The sequence below is a fragment of the Cupressus sempervirens genome, chromosome 3 (genome assembly GCF_028749045.1).
Source record: "Cupressus sempervirens isolate cs-2001-9-10 chromosome 3, ASM2874904v1, whole genome shotgun sequence".
Classification (NCBI taxonomy): domain Eukaryota; kingdom Viridiplantae; phylum Streptophyta; class Pinopsida; order Cupressales; family Cupressaceae; genus Cupressus; species Cupressus sempervirens.
Window position 1 is genome coordinate 434,825,676 of NC_143120.1, and position 19,193 is coordinate 434,844,868.

General features: G+C 32.0%; 1 pseudogene; it reads left to right on the forward strand.

The window, feature by feature from the left end:
• The first annotated feature begins 13,784 nt into the window (after nucleotides 1-13,784).
• On the forward strand, nucleotides 13,785-18,056 carry LOC149566912 (G-type lectin S-receptor-like serine/threonine-protein kinase At2g19130; annotated as a pseudogene).
• The last annotated feature ends 1,137 nt before the right edge of the window (nucleotides 18,057-19,193 follow it).

Genomic DNA, 19,193 nt, shown 5'->3' on the forward strand with positions numbered 1-19,193 from the left:
TCGTTAATATAATATATTTCCAATCGAACTTCTATGGTGGAAATTCAAACTACAAATGAAAGTCTCTCTGAAGAGGCAATTAAGTCGTATGAGTTGGGGTGTCAAAAATCACGGACAAGTCCACAGTCAATTTAACGTGTTTGCAAATTTAATCGTGGTGGAAGGAACTAAAAATTATTGTGCGGTTCGTCTACCCAATTTGTTATAGTCTGAAATACTCTGAATCAACACAATAACCGCAAAATACAGGCTTCGGAATGGTTTTCCATTAAAAATAATAATTATTATACTTATAAATAAGTACTTAGTAGGAGTTGTGCGTTAATGTACATTTAACGATTAGCTGCTAGAGCTCATTTGTTCTTATGAATGTGGAATAAAGAAGATTTCTAATAATAGATTTTATATAACAATAATTAATATATTTAAATACAGTATTTAAATATTTTAAATTGTTAAATCTTGAAAAATTATATAATAGTTACAAATTCTATTAATAAGAAATATATGATCAAATCTTATATTGAAACATAATTTATCTATATCTATATCAATTATTGATAATGACAATTCATACATAAATGAACCTCTTTTAAAAATAGGCAAAAGGAATAATCTCAATTTTCAAAATTAGAGAACATTTTTGATGAATACATATAATCAATCTTTAATTGTAGATAATAATAAAAAATTGATATTTTATTTTATTTTATATGTGTGATAACATAGAAATCATTTTTGTTGGGCATGGTTGATAGAATTAAGTTTTTTTCTATAATGTTGAAATTATAACTATTTATGTTCATATATAAAATTTAACATTTGAAGATATTATTTATTTGAGCTAGAAAAGTAAGAGAATTTTAACCGTCACAAATAATAGCACTATAAATACTAAGATTCTTTTTTTTTTAATGGAGGGTTCAGACCTCCGAGGCAATCTAGCGAGGTACGAGGCCTGCGAGCTACCAACTAGCGAAGGCCACCACTTGAAGATTATCATTTGCACAATTTACTATTTTAATGTCAAAAGACTCCACAATTAAATCATTTAATAAAAAAAATTAAAGTTATTTTTAAAACAATTTTAAAATTACTTTTCTTTAAAAATATGTGAATAATTTTATATCAAATATAAAATTAATAATATTAATTGTTTTAAAATAAATTAATTGAAATTCAAAAAAATTATAATTAGTGTAGTTGGATACTATTGTCTATTCTAAGAAAAAATAATATTTTGTTGGTATTTTATGGTGCCTAGTTCAGATGAATATCAAATTGAAGTAAATAATAGTAATTTACAATGTTGTTTACATTTTCAAAATATTAATAAAATTGAATGAGCAAAAATATATAATAGAAAATAGATGTGAATATAGGAATTATGAGATTGATAAGAAATCAAAATAGAAACTAGTCAAAACATTAAAACTAAAATTGAGAAGAATAAAACTATATTTTTTACAATTATTAAAAAATACTTTTTCTTTCAATGGCTCATCGAAAATCAATTGGAAAACCTAAAAATCGAGGAAGTCTTGCAAGTTTACAACATTTTTAGCATAATAGTAATTTCTGGGAGCAAAGTTCCCACAATAAGCCTATCGCTTACTAACTGTCACACACTTTTATCCATGCAACAATGAGCTGATAAGAAGATTAATTTTCTAAGAAAGTATAATAATTTGCATAGTTGAAAATACACATGCATCATTAGAGTTGAAAAGTAAGCAAGGTAAAAAAAATGATAGTTTAAAATCTATCAAAGGAACTTTAGATTATATTTTACAGAGTTAAAAAATCTATTGAAGAATAAGTTATTTTTAGATTTGTAAGTTTTGAGAAGAATTTGCAACACAATTATCTCCAAGATTTGTAATATATAAATAATACATTCATTTAAACTTATAAAATATGCTACAAAATGAATCATCACTTTTTAGAAATAATAAATATTAATTAATATAATACATTTTATATATATATATATATATATATATATATATGTGACAATTGATTGGAAAAATATTTTTTTGGTTTAAGTTTATTTGGGAAAGATTTGTTTTATTCTCCTTCTTAAAAAATACTGTATCAAATAAAATATGACAAAAAAATCAAATGCTTTTATTTATTTCTAGTGTGAAATGTGACGTATTAAGTGAAAAAAACGTGTGATGGTAAATGTTGGCAAATTGCATTTTGCTGGTTCGTACATTGGTTTTCATTTTGCTCAGCTGTATTCTCTTCCCTTTATTAATTTTAGACTTGAATAATCCAAGTTAATACTTTAGAATATTAGATTCAAGCATTCGAAAAATTAATAGGTGTGGTCAGAAGAAAAATTGTTGTAACGAAATTGATTTAAAAACTAAACAAAATTAATTTGAAAACTAATGAAATTTAATACTTAGAATGGTAGATTCGAACATTCAAAAGATTAATAAATAAGTTTTCATTAGTTTCCTATCTAATAATATATTATATGTACAAATGAAATTTACTGTTCATTAAACATTGACTTAAAGAAGATATTTGTTGGGCTTTTGCTAAAAGTACTACTCCAAAAATTCATTTCATAGACTTTTACAAAAAGTTTCTGCCGACTTCAGGCGGGCGGTTTGTGGGGCATAATAATAAAAGTACTAGTTCAAAAATCCTTTTCGTAGACTTACAAAAAGTTTCTATCTACTTCAGGCGGGTGGGCATGGAAAATTAAGGGGTAGTAATTGTGCGTCGTGACCCTTATAACTGAGGAATTTCTCCAAACTCTCCTTACAGCAAAATTGGTGGCGACGAAACGAGCATCCCTCATCCGTTAACATATATTTCCAAGCGAACCGACGGTGGCAAGTCAAGCGACTGGTGAAACGTCAATTCGAAGATGCCACTAGCTCATAAAGAGTTTGTGTTGCATGTGTTGCGGGTCAAAACTCCCAGTCGTGTTTGCAAATTTAGTCTTGGTGGAAGGAAGTAAAATAATGGTCCGATATCTACACTAAAAGAGTAATAGCTTGGACTGTAGCACCTCTACTATGAATTAATACAATAAATACTTTGAACTAATTTTCCCATTGCTCCTGTCGTTTGAAAGAGCAGCATTTCCTCCATTCAATGGCAGTAATTCAAGTTTGTTCCGGTCTCTTCCCAGAGATGGATGCGCTGTATATGCTACCTATGGTGCCTACAGAATATGTGACTCCATTAATCTTGACCTCTGCAGCTAAGTGGAAGCCTTTAAACCCACAGACAACCGTGCCTGATTCTTACAAGATCTTCCAATGGTTGTGTTCGGACAAGGCAGTTAAACTGTGACACTGACGAATTCATGGACCTCAATAATATATATGTGTTTTCCTTGTCGATGTTTCTATTGGGATTTTATGTTTTAAATGTCTTTAGATTACCCTTTGTTTTGACTAGAAATTTCTATAGTTACAAAAGACACTTCAATTATAGAAAAATTTATAATTTTCACTCATGAAAGTTATATTCGATAAGTGAAATCATAGGTATAATAAAATGATTTAATTGTGCAAGACTTTTGACATTGAAATAAAAATAATATTGAGATATAAGAGAAGGAGCTTAGCACTTTGGTGACATCAAAGGAGAAAATGAAATATTGCATGGCATTGCTACTATCAAAAGTGATCAGTATGAAATTAAAAAAAAAAAAAAAAAAAAAATTTGAAGGAAGTGGCTCTCTATTGTAAAGATAATGAGAAAGACCTTCAGTTTTGTATAGATCTTCTTAAAGAAATTGGAACATCTAAGAGCTAAAAGATAGAGAATACTAGTTATTTTAACTCCAACTTTGAAGATTTGTGGCAATCTTTCTCCTTCCTAAAGTTCCTTCTAGTAATTGAAATATCTATATCAATACTAGATGTATATTAAGACATCCACAACTTGGTTGTAACTTTTTTAGTGTTTCTGTCCTCTTGTTTTCTTTTTCTTTTCTCTTCTAGTTTTTTTTTTTGGGTTTTATCTGGTTTTTTGACAATTGTTCCCATGCCTCATGTGACCCCTCCCATGCTTCTACCCTAACTTTTCCTCAACATGGATGATTAATTATTTAGAATACTTGAATTATAATTATTATTAATATTTATATGGAGAGACCTCCCTTATAATTCTTAAAGATTTTTTATTATTAGTGTAAAAAATAGGTTTTGCGGGGGCCTTAAACAAATGATCTTCCACCAAGAGACATATTAGAAAAAGAGAAATTGGCTACCAATAGAAATTAGATAGGTTTTGATGGGGCTTGAAACCCTTTATGTATACATATTTTAAGAGGGTATGGAACTTAATTAATGTGAATTATTGCAAGAGAATAGACAATGAAAACCAGCAGCCCCAAATAATCATCTATCTATATCAAAGATATAAAAACTAGAAAAACACTTACTACTTACAAGAAAACTCACAAGGCCAAAGCCTTATGTCACTAGGCTTAGACATGGTACCCAAAACCATAGTCAAAATTAGGCTCAAAAAATCGATCATCAAGGATCTTGTCGAAGCTATATATCTCCCAAAATCATATATGGGATTAAGATAAATCTCCCCGACCTTAGTAATTAGCCTCAAACATATGCAAATTAGAGATCCAAGTAATAACGTCATGGGTTTTAACATGGAACTCAAACCCATCACATGATTTTTGGATGGACCCCAAATCACATCCAACCCAAATCATGGCTATCACTTAACAAAGAACCCTATAAGATGAAAGATAAAGGGTGATAGATAAAACCAAAGCCAAACCCAAAAAGTTACAACACTAGGGAATCTCACCCAATAGGAACATGAACAACCTAAATAGAAACCACAAAGGAGTAGAACCAACTAAGAGTAAAAAAATCCATTGAAAAAAATAAGCCAATGAAGAACTTGGGCATAAAAATTATAGACCTCTAACTAGAAAATAGAAGAGGCCAAACAAGCATCCAATAATTGCTCCACAAGAATACACCAAGGAAATAAAAGATCTAATAAAATCTCAATAGAAACATCAAATGCCTCATCAACCTCCAAACAAAAGACAATAATTTCAATGGAGGCAAGTCACAACCTGAAAATGAAGGGCATATCCTCCCCAAAATGGAAGTAACCCAATAACTAATCACTTGGATCTCCACAAATAAATCCCCAAATTTGAAGGATGCCAAGAGAAAATATGATCAACAAACCCAAAAAGGGGAAGAGTAGTAAGGATCCTCAACATCTAGCAAAACCACTCCATCCTAAAAAGAACTCGAAAGACATCCCTATAGAAAGCCTTAGGAATAACCCCAATCATCTTGGAGTAACCAAAAAATCCAAGACAACATTAAAATAAATGGATGCACACACATCCCACACCTTTATCAATAAAATTGAATCTATCTTATATGAGCATGATCGATACCCATGAGGAACCTCTAGGAAACAACAATGAAGAGATGACATGCCCCATATGTACAACAATGGGTCCTTTCAATTCAACAACCACGTCCCAACAACTAACCCATCAATGCCTCCAAAAAAAATATCCTAGAGATTTGAGCCCACATAGGGATGAAGAAGACTCAAAATAGATTGTCAACCCAACAACATCATTTTGGTCTTTATCATCTTCTAAAGCCTCCTTTTAATCCCCTCCACTAGTAGAAACCTTATTCACACTCCTCCGCTCACGTCTGATCCCTCCCTCTTAATGAAATTGTTATTATAGAAGGGAAACACACGTCTTTTATATTTTTCCCTCTTAGGTTATGCCTCTTTTTATCAGGTTCTATGTAGATAGTTGTAGGATATAATTCCTTTTAATTTTAGCACATGTATTCATCGTAGAATTCATTTATCGCTCAAATATACTATTGTATTTCTATTTAAATTATGTTTAATTATAATTTTATAACTTATCCTACCCATCTGAAGATTACTTAGGTGGTCTTGACTAGGCTCAAGATAATACAATAGCCTAATAACTAACCTCCAAGTCTTGATCTATTGTGATATTGGGAAAAAATGATATTTTATAATCCATCAACATGCAACCTAGGAAAGCATAAATAAATTGACAAGCTCTCTTATAAAAGGACATATTACCTCTATTTAATTTCAATTATTAAGAATCAACAATATCATTCATTTAACTTTTTGAAACAAATTATTTTTATCTTTGAAATAGCCATATATAAAAATTATTAATTTCAAATGGACTTTTCTTACTTTGTGAAGTTGAATGCTTTTTATTGATTCTACTAGAGCTTGATTCCTAGTTCAAGGCTTTGAAACTATAACAGGTGACATTGGGATTGTTCCTTGGATGAATTGGCATAATAGATAGCCCATCAACCATTTCCTCTTAGGAAAAGAGGATCAAAATTTGACTTGTGCTTTATATCATATAATTTTTTTGATCTAGGATAAATCAACACTTTGAATGGCTTATTCCTCATGTAGTGCCTACCCTCGTTCACATCTTTTCTAGACTTATTGTTGCTATTATTATCAGACTATGTAGACTAGTTTTATGTTGATAGTTTAGTGGTGTTGTTTTGACACTATCAGATATTATGATAGGGATTTAGTTGATGTATGATGAGATCATTTAGACTTTACATTTCATGTATGTATGATGATCATTACATTGTTTTTAGTTATTAATGATGATTAGTTAGATGATTTATTATCTCATGTGTTTTATTATGGTTACTTACCCCATACTTGCATGTGTATGGTGTGTGTGTTTTTTTTTATCATATGGCATTTCTGATGTGGTTAAGGAAGGGAGTCGTAGTCACCTACTTAGTTAGGATCTACACGATGCACCACTTCCTACCATTGTCTATTTAGCTTAGTATTATATATTGTATGTACATGCATGATTTTTCAGCAGGTTGCAGGTACTGGGTATCGACTTCCCTGAATTGCCAAGATGAGCGTACCCTATTATACTATCTCAATGATAAGAGAAGGGAGATAAATTCTCAAGTCCAAATCCCAAACCTAAAAACCATTTGTCCTAGTGAGCTAGGACAAGTATCAAAGTTGAATACCCATTGAATGTGTCGGATGACATATTTCATGATTTTTAACCCTTTAGATTTATTTTGTATGATTTGTTCTATGATGGGTTTTCATATTTTATCTTGGAGGTCTATGGTGAATTTTCCATTAATTAAGTCTTAATAAATAGATTTAATTAATAAATTATTTATTTGAGAAAATTAATAAAATATCATGATCTTTGATATTTTGATTGTAATTAATTAAATGTGAATTATTGGGAAAAATGAATTAAATAAAAGAAAACTAGAAATTAAAATTAATAATAATTATAAAATAATAATAAAGTAATAAATAAAATAATAATAATAAAAGTTATAAAAAAATTAAAATAAAAGTTATAAAATTTAAATAGAAATTATTGGAGTTATAAGCTTGCATGAGAATTAACATGTGTCAATAACACGGAGGTTAGTGCATCAATTAAGCACAAGGTGTCTACAACTCTATGACTCATCAAAAAGGTTAGAAAAGACCCATGCTTAGTTGGTGACACCTTCCAGCTATTTCAAGAAGCATTCCAAAGGTTTCTTGAGAGCTCTTTGTATTCAGGCATTCATAGAAGCTTAGAGATAGCGTGGAGAGCAATTAGAGCATTGGAGGACTCAATAACTCTGAAGAAGGGAGCTTGCTCTGTGGGTTTTCTGAGGAAGAGTGAATTAGCATCAGAATCTAGGTAGATTCTTGTGATTTTACTTATGCTAGTTTCGCATCATGCATTCCTATCTTCATCGTGTCTGTGTCTGAAACTTCTCTATGATTGAATCTATAATTTGAAATTGGAATCTAGATATGCTATTTGGTTGAGAAGAAAACAATAGAAAAACCCTAGATCCAATTAAGGAGAAATAATTAGATATGAATCGGATTTGGGTTCGAATTTATATTAAATTAGAAAGACAAGATTTGGAATTAAAATAAAAATTTTATGGTGAAAATTCGAATGATTAGATGTAATCTTTCTATCAATTATATTTTTGGATGCGTATGAATAAACCCTTTTATGGTTAAATTTAGAGAACAATAATTTTAAGAGGAAATTTTTAATTCATCACAAACTGCCCTGTCGCTGCCCCTTGGATAGACCCGAACTCAATCATTCATAACTTTTTATTGTGATCAAATTTATTCGATCACTCCGGTCAGGATTGGCGCAACTTGGCCCTCTTCAACATATTTCAATTTCAACCCGATCCAATGGTTTATTAGGGAGATAGGGCTATCGTACTGAGACTATTTTATTCAAGGACAGATATTTCTCCATTTCCCATAACCAAGAGTTCTTTATGCTAAAACTTCACAAAAAAATAATATACCAAAGCATGGAATGGATTAAAGATATTATTGCAATCTTCCCTTATTAGAATCTTATTAATATGCATTAGTTTTTATTATCTAATCTAATTAAATCAAATTTAATTAAGATTAGAAGAAGTGTAATTAATTATTAGTCAATCTAAGTAAATGGATTTTTAAATGAGAGAAAATTAAAAGAAAAGATATTTTAATATAGTTTATATAGTGGAATTTTTATAATGTATATTGAATACTATTTAATATATATTAAACAATTTTAGAGTTGTTTAATGAAGATGATAATGTAAGAATTTGGAGATTATTCATGTTAAAAACTACAATGAGTCTTATTGGTTTGTGATAGGGATCTTTTTCAAACAATGTTTATATAAACAAAATATTATTAGTACAATTAGCAAATGGAGTCTAATAGTTTTGAGGAGAAACTTTTATCTATCAAAAAAATACATGGGTTAGAAAAAATGTGAAATTTCTCCACTTAATATAATTTGGGAATATGTAAACTGAGACTTTTAAATTCAAATTTGAAAACTTAGCAAAACCAAAACATGTGTTTGCATTGTGTATTCTATATGCTTCTTGTTTTGGGTTTTGGGTTAACTAGTGTTGACCAGTCCTAGGTTGTTACCAGAGGCTTGGGGGTTATGAGATGTGTTGGCATGTTGATCTTATTTGGTCTCGATCTTTATACACCCAACCATGATAATGTGATTGTATGCTCTATGAAATGTTTGTATTTACTGTTTGTATTTGTTCATCAGTCTTCATTTGTGAAGCTGAGATGTATGTGTATGAGACACTTGAGCTAATCATTTTTGAGTTATCGATTAGTTATCCTTGATTATTTTCTAGTTGCCATGATGGGACTGAGATGTGGATTTATTCTTGATGATGTCATGTTGTGACATGTTTGACTCAACCATTTTTGGAGTCTTCGATCAGTATGATTGAGATATATATTTTGGTTATTGAGAACCATTGGATACTTTGATTATCAGTGATACTTCAGTTGCCAATAGAGAGCTGTTGTGTTCATGATTTTCTATGGATGTTTTCTCATGGAGATTTGATGCTTTTATGCATATTTGATGATTTTATGGATTATCTTTTGTGATTTTGATATTTATGAGTCCATGAGCATTAGGGTAGGATATCTACATGTAGTGATGGGAAGTGGCTTGCAATGGGGGCTGGGGCCCTAAGAGGCTGCCAGGGTAACTCTTTGTAAGTTGGATTAATAAGTGATAACATTCACACCTAATACTAACAAAATGAACCTAAAAAGATAAGTGTTTTGTTCTCGCCCATGCCTTGAGTGCTTATACAGGCTAAGATGGGAGTAGTGAGATGCATGGTTGCGACCTTGCATTTCGTAGTATGCCTCGTTAGTATGAGAGGGTACTAGTGGCCGCATGAAATCAGTATGGACCCGTGGAGTTTAGCTAATTGCCAGGGTAACTTGTATGTGATAATTGCGATGACACTTTCCCGCTTGCATAGTAGGTTCCTACATGTCATTGTGTGCCTCTGGGATTAGATGTCAGTTTTGTGATTGGAACCTTTGAGTTAGTATACTTTTAGGATTCCTGGACTATAGAGATTTGTGCTATGTGTTATGGATAACCTGTTTGGGACTTGAGATTATCTCCTCAGCATAGTGGGAGTGGACTACTTAGGTACCACGCAGTCGGGTGGTAGTGTATTTTCCACTCTTATCATTTGAGATTCAGTGAGACATCGTGGCTGATGCGTCCATTGTGATGGTGGATATGTATCCTTTCATTGATGATTAGCATATGTTAGATGATGTTATCTTATGCTTATATTTGCATGTTAGATTACTTTCTACATATGATGTTGTATATGTTAGGAGTGACATTCCTACTATGTTAATACTGATGATCTCTTCGGTGATTTGGGATGTTACGCACGAAAGGATGGCTAGGGCCCACGATGGTCTAATGATGCTATTAACAGTTGGGAGGAACTATGCACTTAGTTAATTATGTTTGATCTTTAATGGATGTATATGTATTCTATGATGATGCATCATGAGTATCATGTGATTGTCTTTGATGTATCATGGATTAGCATAGGATGATGTACCTTATTTCACATATGTATATTCTTTTAAGCCTTCATACCCTGTGACATGTACAATGGATGATTGAGCATTTAGAAATGTAATGTATGAACATTGGACTTATCATTATTATTTCATGTGGTTGTTGTACTAGATGGATTCATATATGTAATTCAATGTTAAGGGATCTTAAAGAATGTAATTGTTATGTATGTTATGTTTACTTTTCAGATGGACATTGCTATTGCTTCCGTTATTGTGAATAAGTTATGTATGGTATTTACTTTTATGTAAAAAAAAAAAATGTTACCAAACTTAGTGAAATTCTAGGTTAATTCTTTGGACCCCTTGGCGAGGCATTACACCTCATGAGATGACAAAATTGTCTATGCAAGATCATAGGTCATATCTATTAATCCAAAAAAATTAGATGACCAATTCCTACGCATTTCTATGAATTCAAAAATATTAAACAATAAGATAAGAAGAATTGTTTTAACATCATTTTGAAAGTCCATAAGAAGAAAATTCCTTGCGCCAATTGAGAATTCATAAATATGGTATATAATTGAGGGGAAGTATCTCAAAAAATTATATCATAATAAATTGAATCTAACCTCTTTCCTCAAAGCACTTCATTAAAGATGGAAACTTATTTTAATCTTATATCATTCATAATCTTCATACTTAATACCTCTATTATCATCTTAGTTTATTCCAAATATGGAATTGGTTGTAGGCATAGGAATCAAGAATAGAATGTAAATTGGTTATAGGAATGGCTATTCCAATAACAACTAGTTTTTGGAATGGGTATAAGCTCATTTTAGAGGCAAAATGAGAATTTGTATTCCTATTCCCTATATCAATTGATGAACCACCAAACAAGCCCTTAGTTGTGTTTAATAGATTATAGATGCTGGTGGTTAGAATTGTTCATGGATCATAGATTTGCAAATAACTAGAAAAATCAAGGCATCCGAACAATTAAAGTGTAAACCGACTCATAGACTAAATAGAGAATGTAAACTGACTTCTATTAGAGAAATCCACTCCAAGATAGTTGAAAATAAAACAACGATGTCATTATGGCAAAAAGAAAACAACCAACTAGCCTAACTGGCCTCCTTTTTATCCAATTTCTCAACATCCTTGACAAAAATGTGTGGGATTTTGATATTAAGAAAGGGGGTAGGATGAAAATGTGTTGTAAGTAACCTGTTGCTATCTTTTCAGCTAGTTTATGGCTCAACCCCCATTTTGGCTAGTTTTTCATACATAAAATAAAAACAATATATTGTGAACTTTAAGCATAAGTAATGCACTTATAATAGTAAATGAAAGTGAATCATCTTATCATACTAGCCTTGATCATGTTATTTTATTGTAATACAAGGTTGCGAAAATATTAAAAACACTTCCCTATAAATAGAAATAGTATGAATTAAAAAATTTAGAAGCTTTCAAAATTCTAAAAATGGATAATAGCTTGAATATGTTAGGTAATATAATAAATTTGGTATGAGCATTTTTTACATTTGAATTCTCAAATCACACAATCTACTCTAATTTGTCTCCATATTTTTCTCACTACATGTTATATAAATGGTTAATTTTAATTAGAATATAAAGACCAATTTATAGTCTAACCTATTTAATTATATATAATAAAAATACTTATTTATTTTTATAATTATATTTTAAAAAATATTTATGTTATTTTAAATTAACTTTAATATGTTTCTTATAATATAACTTATATCTATTACTTAAATATACATAATAATCAATAAAGTAAATTTATTTTATTATAAATATCAATATAATACTTTTAAAATAATATAATATAAATACTAAATCTAGATTGATTTTGGTTGATTTGAAACAAGTACCTTAAATAAAAACTATATTTTCATAATAACTCACCCTTTAAAACCTAAAGTTAAGCCAATTGTGGAGAAAAATAGCAAGTAAGAAAATATGCAACTCAAAAATATGTTCCTCATCTACCCTCACTTCTCACTAGATCTGCATTAACTATAATAAATATAATTCTGTATGAAATCTAAAGGAAATATAGAAACAATGTTTATAAATGGTCCTACATTAGCCAACACACTATGCTAAACTTTAGTGTGTTGTTTAAGGTAATCCAACTAGGCACAATAAAAGAACAAGGATCCTAAAAAGAAAGACAAATAAGCTTCATACAGACACACTCCATAACTAAAGAAGGTTGTACTAAACGTGAACCAAATTAAGGTTAAAGTTTTGAAGAATCTCGCTTCATTCCTCTATTGTTATTTTTCAAATGTTTTGTCATTTTTTGTTGTCTTTCTTATATTGATTTTGTATTGTATTAATCCTTGCGTAGCTTTTTGGCTATGGATTCTATTGCTAATCTAATTGTTACTAAAACTTTATTCTAAATTGTCTTGGGTCCCTTCAAAACATTTTTTTTCAGTAGTAAAAATTATTAAACTTGTTTCATTTGTGTTTTGATGCCTTTTCTCATTCATCTATGAATGTTTAGAGAAGTCAATGCAGAAAAAAAAGTAAATTAAAATAAGAAATTAATATTTATCTAAATTGAGAAAGTTGAAAAGTCCAAGTCTATTGTAATTAAAGATATAAAGAACACATAATGTTGTCTCATATATTTATGTTATCCATGTGTAATAAATAATTGATCTTCAAAATATTATACTAATGTTATATTAAAATTTGAATTCTAAAATAGATATTTATGATGCAACCAAATTTATAAACTTGAAAAATTAATAGAATTTTAAAATAAAATGTATTATAATCAACTAAATTTAGTAAGAAAATATCTTACAATTTCTATGCTTATATTTAAAATTAGAACATGCTAGCAATAAATGGACAAATCGAATCCTCTATCAAATTTTGTAAAAACAAAATGAACATCATGATATAAGTAAAAACTTCTAAATTATAAAATATTTTTTGACTTTGTAAAACTGGTCATTGTGCCATCACTTGCAAGTGAGTCAAAATTAACTTGTCTAGACTCGCGAGATATAACATTTTGACCATCAGCATTTTGTTCCGGTACAAACACGCCAATGTCTGTGCCGACATCAAATCAAAATTTTACTGTTTTTAAAATTAAATTAAAAATCTTTTTATAATTATATCTTAAATTTAAATTTATTTTAAAATTGTCGTGTTGATGTCGGTATAGACATCGCCTTCAAGTACAGCCAAGCCATTCAAGCTATTTATCGGCCTCTTGGAACTGACCCTGTGTGCATTCAGAGGGCTTTCTATCTTAGAAGTTTTCTTGGAAATTTTAGCAATGGGAAAGTTATTCCTTTGCCTTATTTTTGCTGTTATTGAGTTTTCTCAATTGAAGAGTTACGGTGCTACTGTCGAGGCTGGAGATACTATTTCGTTGGGTGCCTCTCTCACCGGAAACCAGACAATTATTTCAAAGAACAGTAAATTTGAGTTGGGATTCTTCAGCCCCAATGGAAGCACCTGGTATATTGGCATCTGGTATGCCCAAATACCAGAGAAGACTTATGTTTGGGTCGCCAACAGGGAGACTCCCGCCAGAAACCGGCCTGGCGTTTTCATATTGTCAAAAGATGGTAGATTGGCACTGTTCGATGCGGAGGGCACATCTATTTGGTCAGTCAACACTACATACAAGGCATCTCGAGCTGTGCTGTTAGATTCTGGTAATTTTGTTACACTGGATGATCAGGACAATAAATATCAAATTGTATGGCAGAGTTTCGACAATCCTGTAGATACCTCCTTGCCAGGGATGATTTTCGGGGGACAGCAAAAGATATTCTCTTGGAAAAGTTCTTTCGATCCCGGTCCTGGGCTTTTCTCTATACGCACAGATCCATCTGGGGCCAAACAAATCGTGCTGGTATGGAATAGTTCTGTACAGTTTTGGGGGACCGGGATTTGGGATGGCAAGATTTACAGTGGAATTCCAGAGATTGCAGACAAACGTTATCTCAACACCAGCGTTATAAGTAATAGCTCAGGTATGTTTGAAAGTTATACATTGAATCCTCATTTCAATGCACTCGTGCGTCGAGTAATCACTAGGTCCGGACAAGTGCAAGTGTATATGTTCATTGGCGGTAGATGGATTCTTTCATGGTCTGTGCCCAGAGATGCATGCACCGTGTATGGTGCCTGTGGTGCCTACAGTATCTGTTGTTGGAATAAGTCACTAGTTTGTTGCACCAAATCTGCTATTCTGTTTAACAGTTGACTGCTGCTCCCTATTCTCTAGCCATCAGTTTTGTAGGACTGTAGTTAACTCCACCACATGTATGCACAATTGAATTTGTCTCCAAACACATGGCAAGGTTGTTAAGTGAAGTGTTAGTGCTGTCACATTAGATGATCCACGTGTAAGCTCTAAACAGCTAGAAGTCCTCTATTTATAGAGGTTATGTAATTGGTTGTTGGTGTGCAGTCAGATTAATGAAATAATTTTATTATCTGCTGTCACCATTTTTCTTTATAGTTTTATTTTTTTAATATGGTATCAGAGCCCCAATCTCAATAGAAGATTTGTTGATATTGATAACCCAATAGAGCTGTGGGAGACTTTAGAAAAAGATTATAAAGATGCAGACATGGCTAGCAAGTTTAGTATAGAAAAAAAATTGATGAATTTAGATCCATCTTATTTTGAAAAAATGTCTGATTACTTCAATGAAGTTACTTTTTTAAATACTCAGCTAAAAAAAATAGGTGCTGAATATGCAAAAAAGGATTTTCAGTTGATTGCAATGGTTGAAAGTAAGCTTCCCCAGCCATATAAAGTTTTTAAGGAATCAAGGAAAAGGGTTCTTCAACTAAATCCCAATACCCCCAGCAAACTTTTGATCAATTTTGCAAATCTGTTTTAGATGAAGAAGTTCAACTTATTAAAGAAGGGCTGATTTTTTTTTTTTTGGAGTGATATTTGGTTGCAGGGCTGTTATGCTGCTGGAATATTGCTAGATTTGTTTGAAAGCTGATTTTTTTGCTAACATGGGTTCTTCAAATGAAGTTTTGCCTATCTTTGATGGAAGTGGTTTTGCAGATTGGAAGATTGTAGTCAAGAATGCTCTAAGAGAGAAGGCTTTATGGAGGTTAGTAAATAAAGAAATTGGGGAACCTTACCAAACTGATAGAGAAAAGGAGTTGTGGAAATGCAAGTTGGAGCAAGCTAGAGAAGATATGTTGTTGTCAAATTAAAAGAAAGGCTGATCATTGAAGTCAATGTTTGCAATATGAAGATCACAATAGTGATGGTTGTAGCCAGAGGTGTACTATCAGTTGTACCTGACACTTCAAAAGTTTTTACTATATTGATGAACCATGTATCTGAAAAATATTCCTAGAGAACTAGTGAGCACAGCGGCTGGGTACCTATGTGACTCGGTAGATGGATTATTTTTCATATGGACTCAATATTAGTATGCTAGAGAAAAGTTTAGAGTTTAAAAAAAATAAAAAAAATAAAAAAAAATTCTATGTTGTAAATGGGTACCTCAAAAGGCTTAATGCCGGGACCTATCATGTTTAAATTTCTTATTGTAATTTCTCCCACTGAAAGAGTCTTTAGTGGTAGAAATTAAGGAAGGATGTTGGAATAAGTCACTAGTTTGTTGCACCAAATCTACTATTATGTTTAACAGTTGACTGCTGCTCCCTATTCTCTAGCCATCAGTTTTGTAGGACTATAGTTAACTCCACCACATGCATGCACAATTAAATTTGTCTCCAAACACATGGCAAGGTTGTTAAGTGAAGTGTTAGTGCTGTCACATTAGATGATCCACATGTAAGCTCTAAATAGCTGGAAGTCCTCTATTTATAGAGGTTATGTAATTGGTTGTTGGTGTGTAGTCAGATTAATGAAATAATTTGTTATATGTTGTCACCATGTTTCTTTATAGTTTTAATTTTTTAATATCCATGACTCTAGAAATCTTGAGCTCTGTAGCTGCATGGAGCGCTTCAAACCCAGAGACAATCTCGCCTGGCTCTCACAAGATTGGGCTTCCAGTGGCTATGTTCGGATGAGCCTATTGAACTGCAACACTGACCGATTCGTCGATGTTGGTGTCACCTTGCCTAATGATTTTGCATCCTCACACCCTGCAATATCCACAGAGAAAGATTGCCAGAAAGCCTGCCAAAGCAACTGTTCATGCACCACGTTTGCTTTCAACCCGCCTCCAGGTCCCTCATGCCAAATTTGGTCTGGAGATTTGCTCAACCTGCGCAACTCTGCTCCATCCAAAAGCAATTTAAATGTCTTCATTAGAGTAGGTGCCTCTCAACTTTCGAAGAAACACACACGCACATGTAGTGTGGGCGCAGTGCTTGCAAGTACTTTCGGTGTACTCACCATTTCTCTGGTTATGTCTTCAATTTTAATTTGGCGGAGACATAAGGTACAATCAATGGACATGCGTGCAGATTCCTCAGACCCTTTTCTGAGAATGTTTACTTACAAGGAGTTAAAAACTGCAACAAGGAATTTCAAGTGTGAGCTGGGGAGTGGAGGATTTGGGTCAGTATTCAAAGGTCGTCTACCTGACAGTTCAATTGTGGCAGTAAAAAAGTTGAAGGGTTCGAGACAAGAGGAGAAGCAATTTCGAGCAGAAATCAGTTCTCTCAGAAACATACAACATGTCAATTTGGTCCGGTTACGAGGGTTTTGTGTACAAGGATCAAAACGGTTGCTGATTTATGACTACATGTCCAACAACTCTCTCAATTCTTTCTTGTTCACAAATAAATCTAAAAATAAATGGGAAGTACTCAATTGGAAGACCCGATTTGAGATCGCACTAGGCACTACAAGAGGGTTACTTTATCTCCATGAGGAATGCAGAGATTGCATCATTCACTGTGATGTTAAGCCTGAAAACATTCTCCTAGATGGTAATATGTCACAAAAATTGGCTGACTTCGGGTTGGCGAAGCTCATGGGTAGAGATTTCAGCCATGTGCTGACGACCACAAGAGGAACGAGAGGATACTTAGCTCCATAGTGGATCTCTAGTCTTCCCATCACTCCTAAGGTTGACGTCTATAGTTTTGGTATGACTCTTCTTGAAATCATTTCTGGACGAAGAAATCTAGACTTAAATGTGCAAGATTCAAGTAAATTTTATTTTCCTCCATGGGCTAGAACTCAAATTTGCCAAGGGAACGTAATTAATATTGTGGAGGAGGGTTTTGTAGATGAGGCAGACATGGAAGAGGTAAGAAGAGCATGTGTTGCAGCGATTCTATGCATTCAAGAGAATGAAGAAGTGAGGCCAAGCATGAGGCAAGTGGTACAGATGCTGGAAGGAAAAATGGAACCTCAAACTCTGCAGATTCCAAGCTCTATGCTCAGGCAAACACATGGAAGTGACACAAGCAGCTATAGAAATGGCAATGTTACCAGTTAGAATAATGTAGTTATGACAATGGTAATACAGTTAGCAATGATAGTATTAAGAACAATTCAGCTATGGAGAAGATACTGGTTAGATTAATGTATTTAGAATAGGTAAAAATACAGTCTTGTAGAGAAAGATAAATAAACCTTAAATGTTAGTTAACTATATCTTCTATATCTATTTCAATAAACTTGTGGATGTCAATATTTTATTTTATATCTTGCAAACTGGTATAAACCTTTGAAAGCTTGATAAATATTAGGATTTCATTATAATTGACTTTTCTTATCAATTTTCTTAATTTAAATATTATTTTGAATGGATACTCTCTTTTTTCAAAACTATTTTATAATGTATTTTGATATATTGACCTTGAATAACTTTGACCTAGTTGACTCTCTCAAGAAAATTCCTTCCCTACTGTATTATAGGGGTCAAAGATGTGTTCGTTCTAGATTTTTGGACACATTCCATAATTGTGATTCCACTATTTTCTTCAGTATTCTCTCTTGTATGAACAACAAAATGAAGTTATAATGTTTAGTTCTAATCTATTAGGTGATTTTATGAGTTAGTTGCATGCATCTTAATGTACTTGTTTCAAAGAAATGAATTTAGAAGCAATAGATGAAATCAGTTTCATTCTAATTCTTGTCTCCTATCTCTATTGCTTATATCTTTGGTTGTTTATGATCAAAGATTGTAGATCTTAGTTGCAACTAGATTAGAGCTGTATGTTTTGATGTGTTTTTCCATTGATTCAAAGAATCAAGTAAATATTTTATGTATATTGATAGAGTTGCATATTTCATGGAAAGATCTAATGAGTATGAGATCCAGTTTGAACATAGATGTTTGATTCACAAAGCGAATAGATAGATCACCAATATTTGGATGTATGTTGTGATTTGTGGAATACCCAATGGATAAGGCATTGATAAGTCATAGGATCTACATGTATCTTGTTGTTTCATATGTGGGTTATGTTGATAACCATCTTACAATCAAAATCTTTTTCCCTTTCATGTCGTAGAGCTAAAAATGATACTTGCGCTTATCTTGTGAATCTCATAAGTCATGTTGTTAGCCATTTCACACCATTGTCATTACATAAGCATAAAAGGATTTGGATTTATTATTTGCTTAATATAGATTCAGATTTATGGTTTTTGCACTAGTAACATAATGGAATCTAAGGTCTACCCTCCTAGGTTTTGCAAATCCTGAAGTGAAGGAGTTTAGCATTGTAGTTGGTCATGATGTCTAAATAGTGTGTTGAATATGGGAAG